Raw genomic sequence first — 17,926 nt, forward strand, 5'->3', positions numbered from 1 at the left:
ACATACCAGGGCCTGTTGGGGGGTGGGGGGCAAGGAGAGGGAGAGCATTAGGACAAATACCTAATGCATTTGGGCCTTAAAACCTAGATGCTAGGTTGATAGGTGCAGCAAACCACCATGGCACATGTATACCTATGTAACAAATTTGAACATTCTGCACATGTATCCCAGAACTTAAAGTAAGAACAGGTTGGGCATGGTGGCTCATGCCTGTAATCCCAGCACTTTGGGAGGCTGAGGGAGGTGGATCACAAGGTCAGGAGTTTGAGACCAGCCTGGCCAATATAGTGAAACCCCGTCTCTACTAAAAATACAAAATTAGCCAGACGTGGTGGTGCATGCCTGTAATCCCAGCTACTTGGGAGGCTGAGGCAGGAGGATTAGTTGAATCCAGGAGGCAGAGGTTGCGGTGAGCTGAGATCACACCATTACACTCCAGCCTGGGCAACAAGACTGAAACTCTGTCTCAAAAAAAAAGTAAACACACACACACACACACACACATACACACACACAAAATGATGATGCATATTTCATTTTTAAAAGGTGTACATTCAGCCAATATAACACTTGCCTTTGTATATGTGTGTGTTGTGTGTGTATGTGTTGTGTTGTATGTGTGTGTGTCCCATGTGAGTAGGGGAGTGAGTGATGAGGATAAATGGCAAGAGAGAAAATAAATTTGTAAGCTTCAGGCAGCGTGGACTGACAGTGGTAATATGCCATGAACAGAGGAGGTGGTTAAGTTGACCTTGCAAATCTGAGATCTAAGAAACAGATATGGCCGGGTGTGGTGGCTCACACCTGTGATCCCAGCACTTTGGGAGGCCGAGGGGCACAGATCACCTGAAGTCAGGAGTTTGAGACCAGCCTGACCAACATGGTGAAACCCCGTCTCTACTAAAAATACAAAATTAGCCAGGCGTAGTGGCACATGCCTATAATCCCAGCTACTCGGGAGACTGAGGCAGGAGAATCGTTTGAACCTGGGAGGCAGAGGTTGCAGTGAGCCGAGATCGCATCATTGCACTCCAGCCTGGGCAACAAGAGCAAAACTCCGTCTAAAAAAAAACCAGGCCGGGCGCGGTGGCTCACGCCTGTAATCCCAGCTCTCAGGGAGGCAGAGGCGGGAGGATAGCTTGAGCCCAGGAGTTCGAGACCTGCCTGGGTAATACAGCGAGACCCCGTTCTCCACAAAAAGGAAAAAAAAAAAAAAAAAAAAAAAAAAAAGACAAAAATAAAAAAAATAAAAAAAAACCCAAAAAACAAAAAACAGACATACAAACTAATCCTGGAGATTAGAACAATGGTTAATGAAGCGCTAAGATATTATACCAGGCCATAAAATGGGCATGTAGCTGTCCATCATACTATTCCTTTTGGTTTATGTTTGAATAGATAAGTTTCATAAGAAAAGCTAAAAACAGCAAATTGGAGTTCATGGAGTGCAGGGAAGCCCAATGGCCTGGGGCTGGGGACTGGCGTGCACCTCCCCACTCACTGGTTTAGTGTATTTAGACTGCACTAATTTAGTGTTGAAGACTTCGATCTACAGCCACCTGTCAGTAACTTGGGTCTAGCACCACTGTATGCTGGAAGTGGCGCATTTTATGTGTGCCTGCTCTGCCCCTTCCAGAGATTGTGGCCAAGAAACCATCCAGAAAAGTCTGCAGTGAATGGCAGGGCACCAGGTGAATAAGGCTTAGATGTTTGAAGGGGCAGAGGGTCCTGTGGTTGGAACCTATCCTTCTAGGCTTCAGGGAGGTGCTGGTGATGGGGCACACACTGACCTTGAAGCGTACTTGTGAAGCAGACAGGTAGAGAGGAAGAGAGAGAAGAACAGGAGTAAAACACCTGGTACAAAACACCTGGAATAAAAATGACAGATTTGGACAAAGGAGGGGGAGGGAGAGGGGAGAAGGGAGGCAGAGAAGCAGGGAAGAGAAGGAAGTGGCTGGTGGGAGGGACATGGCTCACAGGAAACCACCAGCCAGGTCCATCTACTCATTCGTTCGTTCATTCATTCGTTCATTCATTCAACATGCACTGAATGCCTACCACATGCCAGACCCCGTGCTGGGTGCAAGGGATGCGGCAGCAAATAAGGCAGACAGGGCTCCTGTCCTCATGGAGTGCCTACCAGTGGGAACAGATGTTACAAACACATCAAATGAAATAAGATAGTCTCTGAAGGCCACCAGCACTGGGAAGAAAGCAGTAGGGCGCAGGAGAGACCAGCTTGTTTGGAGGTGGCCACAAAAGACCTTCAGGCCTAGAGGAGGAGAGGAGTCAGTCTTATGAAAAGCAAGGGAAAACCATCCAGGCAGGAGGAGCAGCAGCAACTCCCCTCGGATGTAGGAGAATATCAGAGATGGAGAACATGGTTGCCATGGAAACCCAGCATCACACCCCTCTGCCCAGAGACACCACAGCCCTTTTCTTTGTCCTAATGTTATCTCTAGAAAGGCCCTCAGGAATCACTCAGTCCTTTAAATAAATGGGGAAACTGAGTCATAGGGAGGAGCTTTCCTAAGGTCACAGCTTGCCCATGGGAAACCCAGTCCTCCTGACCCCATTTGGATCCTTTCCTCATCCCTTCTTTAAGATGGGGATTTCTCTCATCTGGACATGCCTTGGGAGAACTGGCCAAAAGGGAGAGGAGACATGGGTGACTCCATCTTTCCACATGCATAGAGAGACATGACACTTGAGCCCACAGACTCAGGACTTGAGAACAACTCAGGCTATTTTTGCCACATAAAAACATAGGATGCACACATGTCCTGGGAAGTCACCTGAACCACAATGATAAGGGAGAGTCTCCTTTCCTTTTCTGACATTTTCACTTCGGGCCTGAAAAGACTTGCAGTTTGGGAGGTGGGGGCAGGAGACCTGTTTCCACAGAACTCAAGGCTCCCTGCTGATGAGGAGCAGCAGACTTGAGGAGTCCTGAGGGACAGAAGTGGGTCTCCAGTGGGTGGGTGTTGCAGGAAGACAGATTTCAGTTCAATACCAGAATGTACCTTCTCACTCCTCTGGGTGTCGATGGTGGAAGGAGTTAGAAAGCTGAATGGCCATCCATTAGGGAGATGCCTGAGGAAGGTGGGAAGTTGAGCTTCTGAGATGTTTTCCAGCTTGGAGTCAACAACTCCACAGGTTAATGACTTAGGATCCAACCATAAACCTAATAACATAACAACAACTATCAAATATTACTTGAATTCACAACTGAATAAGGATCACTTCAGTTTCCATGTTCTATGTATGGTCCTTGGCTGTTTGGTTGGTCCTCAAAGGTGTGTCCCTGGGCACACAGACTCAAGGGCTCCCAATATGTTACTGTCTTAATTTTGTTACAGGGAAGGAAGGAGCTTGGCTGAAAAGTGACAGCCTTAAGCATTTCCTTTCCTGCCATAATGCATTGCAGCAAATACTGGTAATATTTGCAATGAGTGCTCACTATATTCTGGGCCAAGCTACGGCACTTAATATTCACAATAACCCCGTGAAGAGGTTCTATAAGTGCCTTTGACTCTAAGACTTTTTTTTTTTTTTGCTCTGTCACCAGGCTGGAGTGCAGTGGTGCGATCTCAGCTCACTGCAACCTCAGCCTCCTGGATTCTAGCGATTCCCCTGCCTCAGCCTCCCAAGTAGCTGAGACTACAGGCCCGCACCACCATGCCCGGCTAAGTTTTTGTATTTCAGTAGAGATGCGGTTTCACCATGTTGGCCAGGATGGTCTCAATCTCCTGACTTTGTGATCCGCCTGCCTTGGCCTCCCAAAGCGCTGGGATTATAGGCATGAGCCACCACACCCGGCCGACTCTAAGACATTTTAATGCGATTATTCTTTGTTGTCCATGTGAAGGGGACTTTGAATTGTCTTCTGATGATTGGAGGGGATTTTCATTTGCACAAGTGGTTCTAATGTGAGGCCAAGCATAATCAGCTCCAGGAAAGAGGAACCTGCCAAGTTCTCTGCAAGTCCCAAGGAAGAGAAACAGAGTCTGCGTGGGGGGCTGAGGAGAGGGCCATGTGAGAAAGGTGGCATTTGTGCGGCGCTGAGTGTGTGTGTGTGTGCATGTGCACACATGCCCATGCACGCTGGCCATGCAAGAGTTTTGTGCAATTCAGTGACACAGTCTCTGATTCCAAAAGTGAATTTCAGGCCAGTTCAAACATATATGGAAATCATCTTGGTACTTCTAGATTAAGTAGAATGGGCAAAGAGCAAGAAGAATAAAGATAGGGGGTGGGATCCATTTTTTTTTTTTTTCTCTTTCCAAACATTGGCAACAGTTAGCAACACTGTTTTGAGTGCTGGGTGGACAGCCCAGGTCTATCAACCCTCTAAGCCACTCAGTGTCTGCCTCCCTTTCACCTACTCAGGGCTGAGGGCACATGGGGTGAATGTGCAAACCCACAACCCCAGGAGTGGCCGGGAGGATCAACTGTCGCGTTTTCTGTTTTGAATGGAACTTTAGTGCATTTCTGCTTGATTCTTTTGGCCAAATTTTTGAAAAAAGAGGTGCTTTTCTTCTTTTAAACCTGAAAACAAATTGTAGCTGAGGGAGAAAAAAAGGTGTTGCTTCATTTCAAGCTCAGTGCTATTTTTCTAAGATCTGGTTTTCTAAAAAGTAGGATAAAACAAATATCTCTTTACCACAACTGGGCTTTCTAATGAGCTCCCCTGTGTCCTCCCCCTAAATTCAAACCACTTGTCTCCACATAAAATCTCCCGACCCCTTTTAACACCCTTCTGAAGGAAGGGCCAGCCCCAGCTGGCAACCCCTGGCTGCAAGCCACAGAAGGTGTGTGGCTCGGGAAAAGGCGTGTGCTGAGAGAGAGTGGGGTCACAGCCATTTGAGAAGCCTTTTTTTGTTAAGGCTGGAGATGTCATCCACAGTGAGAAAGCATCAGGGCACATACAGATGGGGACCCCAAGGACCTCAGGCCACTACCACTTTGACACAGTCTGGCAGAAGATGTGCAGCCCTCAGAGGGAAAAAAAATTCCATTTCCACATTCTTCTGCCCCGGACGCCCACTGGATGTTTACACATCCCTGGGAGAGGTTATCTCCACTTGACTTGAACCAACACCAGGCCTCCAATGGGGGAACCTGGGGGATGTTGAGAAAGGCGTGTGTGTGTGTCTGTGTGTATGTGTGTGTGTGTGTGTGGTGGGGGAGTCAGGGGTTCAGAGGAGAGGTTCCTTGGAATCCAGAGACCCACAGAATCACCTTGGTTTCTGGCCCTTCTCAGCCACCCTCTGCCAATGAATGGAGGCGTCTTTCTTTTCTTTCTTTTCTTTTCTTTCTTGTTCTTTTATTTCTTAATTCTTCTTGTCTGGAGAGTTCGCGTAGGTGAGAGGGCAGGACGGGAGATGGCGGCAAGGAGGAGGGGGAAGTCTAGGGAGACGGAGGTAGGGAGAGCGGATGGATTGCGATGGCGGGCTGTAGGTATGTACGTGAGGGGGGAGTGAGGGATTGTATTCTTTCGTATTGATGGTATTTTCTGTCGGAATCTCTCTCTTTGATGTATCACTCTATTTTATTCGGTAGCTAGCGTCTCGCGATATCTAGATATTTCTTTTTATTGGCATTCCTGCCTTCCTTCCTTTTCCTTCCTTCTTCCTTCCTTCCTTCCTTCTTCCTTCCTTCCTTCCTTCCTTCCTTCCTTCCTTTCTTCTTTTAGATGAAGTCTTGCTATGTCGTCAGGCTGGAGTGCAGTGGCATGATCCCGGCTCACTGCAACCTCCAACTCCCTGGTTCAAGTGATTCTCCTGCCTCAGCCTCCCTAGTAGCTGCGATTACAGGCACACACCACCACACCCAGATAATTTTTGTATTTTTAGTAGAGATGGGGTTTCACCATGTTGGCCAAGATGTTATCGATCTCCCGACCTTGTGATCTACCTGGCTCAGCCTCTCAAAGTGCTGGGATTACAGGTGTGAACCACTGCACCCAGCCAGGAGGAGTCCTTTCTTGAGGATGTCAAGGTGTAGGGAGGCTGCTGCTGCTCTTGACTAGTTGTGCCACTTTGAATAAGTCATTTCCCTATTCTGGGCCTCAGTTTTCCCCAAACTGTAAAAAGAAGCTGTTGGGTAGAGGGTTCTAACCAGTAGCTTTTAACATTCTGGGGACATTGGCCTTTGGCAATCTGATGTCTGATGTCAGAATATCTCTCTAGAAAATGCAGGTTACATGTGCAGATTCCAAGTTTTACTTACACATTCAGGGGTTCTTAGAACCCTTGAAGTCCTCTTTTTTTTTTTTCTTTTTGAGACAGTGTCTCACTCTGTCACCAAGGCTGACGTGCAGTGGTGCAATCACAGCTCACTGCAGCCTTGACCTCCTAGATGTAAGCAATCCTCCTGCCTCAGCCTCCCAAGTAGCTGGGACCACAGGCATGTGCCACCATGCTTGGCTAATTTTTTTTTTCTTTCAGCAGACATGGGATCTCTCTATGTTGCCCAAGCTGGTCCCAAACTCCTCGTCTCAAGCGATCCTCCCGCCTCAGCCTCCCAGTGTTGGGATTACAGGCGTGAGCCACTATGCCTGGCCTTGAAGTTCTTCTTCTTCTTCTTTCTTTTTTTTTTTTTTTTTGACAGGGTCTGTCTCTGTCGCCCAGGCTAGAGTACAGTGGCATGATCATGGCTCACTATAGCCTCGACCTCAGCCTCTTGAGTAGCTGGGATTACAGGCGCATGCCACCAAGTCTGGTTAATTTTAATTTTTCTTTTTTTGAGACAGAGTTTTTGCTCTGTTGCCCAGGCTGGAGTGCAATGGCGCAATCTCAGCTTACTGCAACCTCCACCTCCTGGGTTCACGATTTCTCCTGCCTCAGCCTCCAGAGTGGCTGGGATTACAGGTGTCTACCACCACACCCAGCTAATTTTTGTATTTTTAGAGTAGAGACAAGGTTTCACCATGTTGGCCAGGCTAGTCTTGAACTCTTGACCTCAGATCATCCACCCGCTTCAGCCTCCCAACGTGCTAGGATTGCAGGCATGAGCCACTACACTAGGTCAATTTTTTTTTTTTTTTTTTTTTTTTTTTTTTGAGACAGAGTTTCATTCTTGTGCTCAGGCTGGAATGCAATAGGCAATCTTGGCTCATGTAATCCTCCGCCTCCCAAGTTCAAGCGATTCTCCTCCCTCTACCTCCCTAGAAGGTGGGATGATTACAGGTGCCCGCCACCACGTCCAGCTAATTTTTTTTTAAAGTAAAGATGGGGTTTCACCATGTTGGCCAGGCTGGTCTTGAGCTCCTGACCTCAAGTGATCTGCCTGCCACGGCTTCCCATATTGCCGTGATTACAGGCATGAGCACTGCTCCCAGTTGCCCATTTTTATTTTTCATTTTTTATAGAGACAGGGTTTTTCCATGTTGCCCAGGCTGGTCTCTAACTCCTGGGCTTGTGATCTGCCAGCCTTGGCCTCCCAAAGTGTTGGGATTACAGGCGTGAGCCACCATGCCAGCCTTTGAAGTCCTTCTAAGGACTCTCCATAAGAGCCCTGTGGGATTAATGAATGATCCCTTCCAACTCCCACTTTCCAAGAGTCTATCATTCTAAGCACTCAGTTTCATTCTACTTAGGTATGTTCTGCAGACAGAAACAAAGATCCACAGGAGAAACGCCTGTCTGCATGTTACAGGCACCCACACGCAGGCCTTCTGACTGCCTTTCCTTTGACATACATAGGTTTTTCAAGCCCCTACTATGTGCTAGGCACTGGGGGTATGGTGGTGAGCAGGATGACCCTTCCCTGTCTCCATGGAGCATATGGTCTAGCAGTACTGGGCAGAGACTTGTGCCAGACCTGGGGGTGCAGCAGGGCACAGACACAGACACAACAGACACAATGTCGGGGCCACATTGTGACTTTCATGGGTCTTGGACACTTTGCCTTCATGTGTCCCTTCTTCAATTAGAAAGAATTTTAAAATATTTGCCACCGTGTTGTGAATCCACGTTGGATTCATTATTATATATTAATTCTTATGTTCCTTTTTCTCTTCCGATTTAAAAATATATGAACATTAAACCATTTTTATGGACTACTAAATGTATTGTGGGCCTTGATACTGTGCCTAATGGGTAAACTGGCCCAGCCTGCAGCTCAGCTTTACCCACCAGATAATATAAAACATAAGGTGGCTATCACCAAGCATGTGTTTCAGAAAGAGAGGCTGTAGGATGGCAGAGGTAGAAGAGGTTAGAGAGGGCTCAAGGGGAGATGGCAGGAGCAGAGCCCTAAGCGGGTGAACAGGACTGAATCGGTGGAGCACACAAGGCATCTGGACTGGGGAGAGATCCTGAGAGGCGACAGAGAGAGAGGGAGGAGGATGCATGAAGTGCACAGAGAGCAGAGGCAGCCAGAGTTCCAGTGCCCTCAAAGTTGGCTCGGGGGTCATTCAGGGTCTTACCAGCTGCCCCACCCCACTTGTGTACCTAATCTTTCCCACTGTCACTCATAGGGATGTTGAGGTGGGTGAACCCTTAGATAGCCACCAGACCAAGCACTGTTTATTGAGCACCCACTAGAACCAGGCACATGAAACACTTACTCATCTCATTTTACAGATGAGAAAACCAGGGTTCGGGGAGTTGAGTAACTTGTGCACAAACAGCTAGGAAGAGGCAGAGCTGGATTCATATGCAGGGCTGTCTGACCAGAACTGCGAGCTCCTGCCACTCTGCCATACCGCCCCTCTGAGGGGCTTAAGGAGCGCCACCCAGTCATCCCGCAGATGGAAAGACTGAGGCCCAGAGAGGAGACAGGATTGGTTCAGTATCACAGGAGTTTTTCAACAGAATTGGGAATGGAACCCAGGTATCCTGGCTCCATCCCCCTGCCCCTGCCAGCAGCTGGGAAGATCCAGTGCCTTCTGAATGATCACATTGGTATGATCCAACCTTCCCAGCCTCAGCCTCAGAAAACACAGACCTCATTTTCACAAGGACCTTGTCCCCTTCCTGGCCAGTACTTCCTGTCTCACTTCTGCAGGCAGGTTCCTAAAGACTCGGTTTCTTTGAGTCAGAGAGAGAGACCCCTTTCTTGGGAGGTTCTCAGAGAGCTGGGGGGGCCTTCCTTCCTGTTGTACTCCCAACCCCCACTCCTTGCCTGAGGGGCAGGCTCAGCAGGGACAGAATAGGCTCCTCTGTGTCCCAAACCCATCCCGCCAATTCAAGAAGCACCTGCCTCCCAGGCGGACTGTGCAGATGTTATCATGGGCATGAGCTGACTCACCCTGGCAACATCTAAGCCCGCTGGGCAGGAACGCAGCTTTGGGCGCCACAGTCTTCCAGGACTATAGACACAGCGAGACAGTCCCAGGGTGGGGCAGCAGGGAGGGGGGCTCCATGCTCTGTCCCCTGGGTGGAGGTGCAATGAGGATGATAAACGGTTGGGAGGGGTCCTCAAATAGCATTTGGATTCGTGGGTGGAAGTGACAGGGTGGAGATCTTCAGTCCAAACCTAATTGCAGTCAGTGCTGCCCATCTCTCCACAGTGTGGAAGTAGAGGCTGTGCAGGGATGTTGGGAGGAGATTCATGTACCAGATAGATATGCAGGAATTTATGGTTTTATGGACTGGAGTGCGGTTAGGAAGCCCACGCCTTAATCTCTAACTCTTTCGTACGTTCTGAGACGTAGGACAGGACGGAAGGCACGTCATACTGCCGTAAGACGAAAAGGCAGGAGAGGGAAAATGCTGACGTGAAGCACTAGAATCCTACCCTCCCTCCCTCCATCACTCCACTCCCTTCTTTTCTTTTTTCATCTCTTTAAAGCGGTGGCTCAAGCCTGTAATCCCAGCACTTTGGGAAGCCTAGATGGTGGATCACAGGTCAGGAGATCGAGACCATCCTGGCTAACACGGTGGAAACCCCGTCTCTACTAAAAAATACAAAAATAGCCGGGCGCGGTGGCGGGCGCCTGTAGTCCAGCTACTCGGGAGGCTGAGCAGGAGAATGGCGTAAACCCAGGAGGCGGAGCTTGCAGTGAGCTGAGATCCGGCCACTGCACTCCAGCTTGGGTGACAGAGCGAGACTCCGTCTCAAAAAAAAAAAAAAAAAAAAAAAAAAAAAAAAAAAAAGAGTTTTACCCAGAGTTTTACCTCTGCCTCTGGGGTTCAAGTGATTCTCTTGCCTCAGCCTCCCAAGTAGCTGGGATTACAGGCATGCACCACCATGCCTGGCTAATTTTGTATTTTTAGTAGAGATGGGGTTTCTCCATGTTGGTCAGGCTAGTCTTGAACTTCCGACCTCAGGTGATCCACCAACCTCCCAAAGTGCTGGGATCACAGGCATTAGCCACCGCGCCCAGCCAGCTCTCATTTTCTAAGGGGGCAGCATGACTTAGTGGAAGGAAAGATCGTAAGTTTTGAAGCCAAAAAGTCACTGTTTAAATTTCTGGTTTTCACCACTTACTAACTAAATGACCCTTTACTTCTCTGTGACTTAGTTTCCTCTTCTGTAAACAGGGATAGAAACAACTACAAGATTCTGTTGTGAGAGTTAAGTAAGATGATGCACATAAAGGTCCTGGCAACAAAAGAGTTTCTCTTCCCATTTTACAGGGGGAGGAAACAGAGTTTTGGAGCTGTTATGCGTCCTGCCTGCCCAAGGTTAAATGGCTGGTAGCCACAATCGATTTAGAATCAGAACACGATTGGGCATAGTGGCTCACACCTGTAATCCTAGCACTTTGGGAGGCCAAGAGGTGGGCAGATCACTTGAGTCCAGGAGTTCAAGACCAGCCTGGGCAACATGGGAAAACCCTGTCTTCACCAAAAAAATACAAAAATTAGCTGGGTGTGGTGCCACAAACCTGTGGTCCCAGCTGCTCAGGAGGCTGAGGTGGGAGGATTGCTTGAGCCTGGAACACGGAGGTTGCAGTGAGCCAAGATTGCACCACTGCACTCCAGCCTGGGTGACAGAGGGAGACCCTATCTCAAAAAACAAACAAAAGAATCAGAACCCAGGTCTCCTTCATCCAAGGGGGATGTAGCTTATCTGTCTAATCCCACTTACTGAGCACTTAGAACGTGCCTGAACTGAGCGATGTCCCACTGAGTAGCTGCTCTATAACCAGGTATAATTATCTGCATCCTACAGATGAGTCTCGAATGATTATACCAGTTGCTCAGGGTCTCACAAGTGAAGAACTGGAATTCCAATTCAAGTCGGAGTCCCAAGCCCATACTCTTAACCAGGTGTTGGCAAATTACTGCCTGTGGGCCAGATCCTGTCCACAGCTTATTTTTGTAAATAAAGTTTTATTGAAAACAGCCATGCTCATTTGTTTGTGTATTGTTCCTGACTGCTTTTGAACTAGAATAGTAGAGCTGAGTCACTGCAAACAGACGCTGTGACTCACAAGTGGGAAATATTTGCTCTCTGGCTATTTACCAAAAACATTTGCCTACGCCTGCTTTTAATCACCATTTTACAGCCTTCTCTTAAGAATTTTAAAATAGTATCTGCTTAACACCAAGACACATTTTCAGGCAGGAGGTACTCAGAGTGACTCCTGGGATAGACAGAGATTCCACTCCTGCCTGGTGTGTCTTCCACCCTTTCTTTGTCTCCCTCTAAGCAGATCTTGGTCAAGGGTTTGTGCCAGGTAAAATAAACACAAGGCAGTGTGCCAAGCATATTAACAGACCCCTGTGTTTTGCATTTGTACGCTATGATACAATCAGCAGAATTTAATTTTTTATTTAATAATTTTTTATTATTTTAAATGATTTTTAATTTTATTACTTCTTGATTGATACTTATATTTTTGTTTTGTTTTGTTTTGAGACAGAGTCTCGCTCTGTTGCCCAGGCTGGAGTGCAGTTATAACTCGCTGTAACCTCAAACTCCTGGACTCAAGCGATCCTCCTGTCTCAGCCTCACAAGTGGCTGGGACTATAAGCATGGGCCACCACACCAGGTTTTTGTTTTTGTTTATTTTTCTTTTGTAGAGTCAGTTTTGCTATGTCACCCAGGCTGATATCAAACTCCTGGCCTCAAGTGATCCTCCTGTCTTGGTCTCTCAGATATTTACTATTTTAAAATTAATGCTATTTATGCCGGATGTGGTGGCTCATGCCTGTTATGCCAGCACTTTGGGAAGTTGAGGCAGGAGGACTGTTAGAGCCCAGGAGTTTGCGACCAGCCTGGGAAAAATAGTGAGACCTCATCTCTACTAAAAATTAAAAAAAAAAAAAAAAAAGAGATGTGGTGGCATGCACCTGTCACCCCAGCTACTTGGGAGGCTGAGGCAGGAGGACAGGAGTATTGCTAGAGCCTGGCAGGTTGAGGCTGCAGTAAGCTATGATTGAGCCCCTGCACTTCAGCCTGGGCAACAAAGCAAGATCCTGTTTGAAAAAAAAAGCGATTTATTTTTACTGTATCAGAACTATATCTTTTCCGGCCGGGCGCGGTGGCTCACACCTGTAATCCCAGCACTTTGGGAGGCCGAGGCGGGCGGATCATGAGATCAGGAGATCGAAACCATCCTGGCTAACACAGTGAAACCCCATCTCTACTAAAAATACAAAAAAATTAGCCGGGCGTAGTGACAGGCACCTGTAGTCCCAGCTACTCGGGAGGCTGAGGCAGGAGAACGGCGTGAACCTGGGAGGTGGAGCTTGCAATGAGCCGAGATCGTGCCACTGCACTCCAGCCTGGGTGGCAGAGCGAGACTCCATCTAAAAAAAAAAAAAAAAAAAAAAACCTCTATCTTTTCTACTTTTAAATATATGATCTATGTATATGTATAAAACCTCAGGAACCCTTCCTTCCCCAAATGGTCAAGCAAGATTTTTAGCCACAACCAGGGAGATAGATTTTGATATATAAGGATTAAGGGAACAGAGCCAGCTAACAAAAAAAGATATGGTCTCAATGAGTCTGAGCAGAAAGAGCACTGGACTGGGAGTCAAGAGACCTTGCTTCTAGATACAGCTTCATCTGTGTGATTTGGGTTTCTCATAGCCATCCTATTCCTGTTTCCCCTTATGTAAAATAAACTTATGGGGCTGGATGACTGCTAATGGCTTTTCCTAGTGTGCTATTGTATTTTCCTAAAAACCTACCAAAATAAAGCCATTGGGGGTGATTTTGCCTAGAGGCAGGGTCTTAACAGAGATGACCTCTGACCCAGCGACTAGATTTTCTCTTCTGAATCTATCAATTCCTTTGGGAAGGATTCCTTTGGAGATGGTCTTCATGCACCAGGCACCTTACCAATCATTTCTGGTTGTGTCACAGGATACAGGACTCTTTTATCAGAGGAAGGGGGATTTAGGTCTGATGAGGGTAGAGTGTTTCTGGCTGGGGTAGTGGACCAGAGGACGCCACAGTTGGTCTCTATAATGGGAAGGAGGTGGAAGCCGAGGGAAGCGGAGACTGACCTGTCATCTCTCCTTGGCCTCGAGATGGCTCTATCAGAGTGCTGGGGGGCAGCATAGGAAGGACATGTCATCACTGTGAGGGGTGCAGGGTCCCCACCTTCCAGTTAATCTTCATCACCAGTACCCAAAGTGAAAACACTGGCCTTTATTTCATATCACTTCTTACACTTTAATAGGCAAAAGAGAATTTTATTTTTTAAATTTGCTTCTATTTGATCCTTCTAAGATTTAACTACTTTTTTTGGTTTCACTATTTGTATTTTTACTTCTGTAAATGGATTATTTGTGGCCTTTGCTTTTTTTTTTTCTAGAGCAGTATTTGTCTTGTTATTTTTGAGTTTTTGAGGTTACATACTTAATATATAAATATGTCTTTTGTTTTGTCAAGCTTTTACCAAAGCATGTAACAAAAGCGAATGTAACAAGAAAATGTTAGAAAATAGCCTTCCCGGGGCTGGGCCAGGTGGCTCCCGACTGTAATCCCAGCACTCTGGGAGGCTGAGGCCAGCGGATCACCTGAGGTCAGGAGTTCAAGACCAGCTTGGCCAATGTGGCGAAACGCCGTCTGTACTAAAAAATACAAAAATTAGCCGGGCGTGGTGGTGGGCGCCTGTAATCCCAGCTACTCAGGAGGCTGAGGCAGGGAGAATTGCTTGAACCCGGGAGTCAGAGGTTGCTGTGAGCCAAGATTACACCACTGCACTCCAGCCTGGGTGACAGAATGAAACTCTGTCTCAAAAAAAAAAAAAAAAAAAGAAAGAAAATAGCCTTCCCTTTCTTCCTCTGCAGTTGGTAACTGCCATCACTTTTTCTGTACTTACACAAACATTCAAATATACATTATATATATAATTGTATATATGAGTGTGTGTGTGTGTATATACATATATATACACACACATATTTTTTCCTTTTTATAAAGTTAGAAACATACTTTATCTTTTAACCTGAATTTTGTTTTGGGTTTGTTTTGAGACAGGGTCTTGCTCTTTCGCCCAGGCTGGAGTGCAGTGGCATGATCCTGGCTCACTGCAGCCCTGCCCTTCAGGCTCAAGCTATCCTCCCACCTTAGTTAGCCTCCAGAGTAGCTGGGACTACAGGCACAGGATACCACGCCTGCCTAATTTTGTGTTTTTTTTTTTTTTTTTTTTTTTTTTGTAGAGACAGGGTTTCACCATATTGCCTAGGCTGGTCTCCAACTGGGCTCGAGCAATCCACCTGCCTTGGCTTCCCAAAGCACTGGGATTACAGGAATGAGCCACCGTGCCCAGCCTGAAATTTGTTTTTTCAAAATTCTACTTTTTTTTTTTTTTTTTTGGAGACAGAGTCTTGCTCTGTCGCCCAGGCTGGAGTGCAGTGGCGCGATCTCGGCTCACTGCAAGCTCCGCCTTCCGGGTTCGCGCCATTCGCCTACCTCAGTCTCCTGAGTAGCTGGGACTATGGGCGGGCGCCCGCCACCTCGCCCGGCTATTTTTTTTTCTCTCATATTTTTAGTAGAGACGGGATTTCACCGTGTTAGGCAGGAACTGAACTAGCCCTCTCTTAGATTTTTATCCCTGTTGTCCATTTTACAAACTCTTTCTCGTCGTCCTCACTTCAAGAAGTTAGGCAAGATTCATCAGGCCAACTTTACAGGTTAGGGAAATGAAAGCTCAGGGAGGAAAATAAATGCTTTGGCACTGGGATTAAAACCCTGGCCAGCTGATGCTGTGGGAGCTTCCTTCTCTATGTGACTGAATGAGACTTCTGCCCCTAAAGTCACCCCTCCTGATGTACATAGGTTGGAGTTTTGGGGTGGAGTAGGGTGGTGGGAGAGAGAAAATGTAAGCACTAAGAGGGTGAATGAAAGAAGAGAAATTCACACTATCCCCAAAGTTCCGTTCATTCAGTCCCTAATGTGCTAGGTGACCTTGGGGCAAGATGTTTGCACCACCTGGGCTCCCTGTGCTTACCTGTGAAACGAAGGCTTTGGCCTAACCAGAGGATTTCAAACAATGCCCTTTGGGGCCCTAGGGGAGTCCCCACATGTTATAGCTCCTCAAAAATGAACACAGAGAGGCATATTCAGGGATACCTGTGTTTGTGTTGTTCAAAAGGTATTATTATTTTTTGAGATGGAGTCTTGCTCTGTTGCCCAGGCTGGAGTACAGTGGCATGATCTTGGCTCACTGCAAACCCCTGCCTCCTGGGTTCAAGTGATTCTCCTGTCTCAGCCTCCTGAGTAGCTGGCATTACAGGCATACACCACTATGTCTAGCTTTTATTTTCAGTAGAGATTTTTTTATTTTCAGTAGAGATGGGGTTTCACCATGTTGGCGAGGCTGGTCTCAAATTCCTGAAATCAAGTCATCTGCCCACCTTGGCCTCCTAATGCTGGGATGACAGGCATGAGCCACCACTCCCGGCCCAAAAATTATTAATAGAAGCAACTGACATATCCACCAGCAGTGGGTGGGTTAAATGCATTGAATCATTCATTTATTCATCTCTTCATTCATTCATTCATTCATTCATTCAGTAGTTATTGAGGAACTATTGCCAGGCCCTGTTTTAGACACTGGGAATCAGTGGTGAACAAAATAGACCAAGTTTCCACTCTCTTTAAGCTTACCTGGAAGGCAGGTCTGCTCTGTCTTGAGCTATATTCCAAGTAGGTGAAAGGTGATAGATCCTGGTGTCCCAGCATGGGTGGGTCTCCAGGCCCGGGAGTGAGTGGTGGAAGGAAGGTGCCACACCCAGTGTGAGACGACTCCTTTAATAGAATCCCATTTCCTACAGGACAAGTCTGTGTGTGTTGGTGTGTGGGTAGACAGGAATATGAAGAGGTGCTGTGGAAGTATTGGGGATACATCCCCAAATGATGGTGTGACCTTTGGGAAGAGAGGGGATTAGTTTAGGATGAGGCTTGTCTGGAGCATTTTAACTTCATCAGCATTTTTTTTAAAACAAGGAAGACACATTCAAGTACTGTTTGCAGTTAAAACTTTTTTTTTAAAAAAAATTTAAAATAAACTTAGGTCCAGAGAAAAGGGAAGGACAAAAATAAATTAATAGGTTTCAATTTCTTGGAGTCCTTCAAAATCTAACATGGTCAGGTTCTACCCAAAGTTAGGAAGCATCTCAGTTTGGGGTTCAGAGATTTTAAATTCAACAAACCTATGTTTATTATTGCCTGAGTCCAAGAGCAAGCCTGGCCTCCCCGTCTAGGCAGCAGCCACTACTTCCAGCCACACAGCAGGTTCCCTCCTTAGCCACTTAGAATCCTGCCTCAGCAGAGCTGGAAGGGAACACTTCCTCCAATGCTTATTTTGCAAATGGGGCAACTGAGGCTCAGATCTTGTGACTTTTTAATTTGCCAAGGGCTTAATGAATGACAGGGCCTGAATTACAAACTGGGAAGGAGGCCTGCCCTGCTTCCAGATTCTGGGGGGCAGGAGGAAAGGAGAGGAGGGGAGAGGGGGTGCCATCTTCCCCTCTCCCATTGGAAGCTCCGGTGATGGGTCCTGGTGTCCAGCACATGCTGAAAGGAAGCCTTGTCAACATGGAAGGAGATCAAGGCGGCTGGGGGGGTGCTGAAACCTCCTGTCGGGTCCAGCATCTCTGAGGAGATAGGGACGCCTCTGCTGCTGCCTCCACCCCCTCCTTGAGCTCTCTCCACTCGAATTCCGAGGGGCTTTGGAATCACTAGACTGTCTCCCGCTCCCAGGAAACCCCAGGCTTCTGTGGAGCCAGGAGACTGGCCATCCATCATTCTTATCTCCTGGCTGTGGCGGCCCCAGGTCCCTGGCCTGGATGGGCCCAGGGGGCCAGGAGGGGCTGGGGGAGCATCGATAACAGGAAAAGCAGCTGTCCCCTGGGGGAACTTCAAAGTGCCTGGAGCTGAAATTTATGTGCAGAGGAGCTTACGTTAGGGGCCAGTAGGCCATTCTTTCCACAAATATTTATTGAGTGCCTACTGTGTGCCAGGCACTGGGTTAGGGGACTCTTACGGAACCACAGATTTTGTTTGTTAGGCTGTATGTCTACCTCAGTAGGCTAGGTTTGATGCATGGATCAATTCAACGAATCATTAAGCATTATTAAACACCCACTGTATGCTGGCTGTTTCTGGAGACCCAAGACTGCTGGAATGGTTAAAAATCTGTGGGCGGGGTTTGATATCTGCTAACACAGTGGTTAAGAGCTTTGGAGTCAGGCAGACTGGGTCTCAGCTTTCTCAGCTGTAAAACGGGGATAAGAATAGCACCTACCTGGTAAGAGCTTGGGAGAAGAGGAAATGAAATGAGATATTCTAGGTGAGAAACTTAGCCCACTCCCAGCAGATGTTCCTCTCACAGCAATAGCCGAGATTTCTGTGACTGCAGTGGATTGTCATATGTATTTATTTATTTAATATTTATTTAGTACCTGCTATGTGCTGTGCCTCTAGGAGAGGCGACCAGGCAGCTTGACTTGGGAGGGTTTGCAAGAGTCTCTTTCTTTTCCCTCAGGTCTCTCCTCAGCTGGGGCTTTGA

Source organism: Rhinopithecus roxellana, chromosome 3 (genome assembly GCF_007565055.1).
Source record: "Rhinopithecus roxellana isolate Shanxi Qingling chromosome 3, ASM756505v1, whole genome shotgun sequence".
In the NCBI taxonomy this organism is placed as follows: domain Eukaryota; kingdom Metazoa; phylum Chordata; class Mammalia; order Primates; family Cercopithecidae; genus Rhinopithecus; species Rhinopithecus roxellana.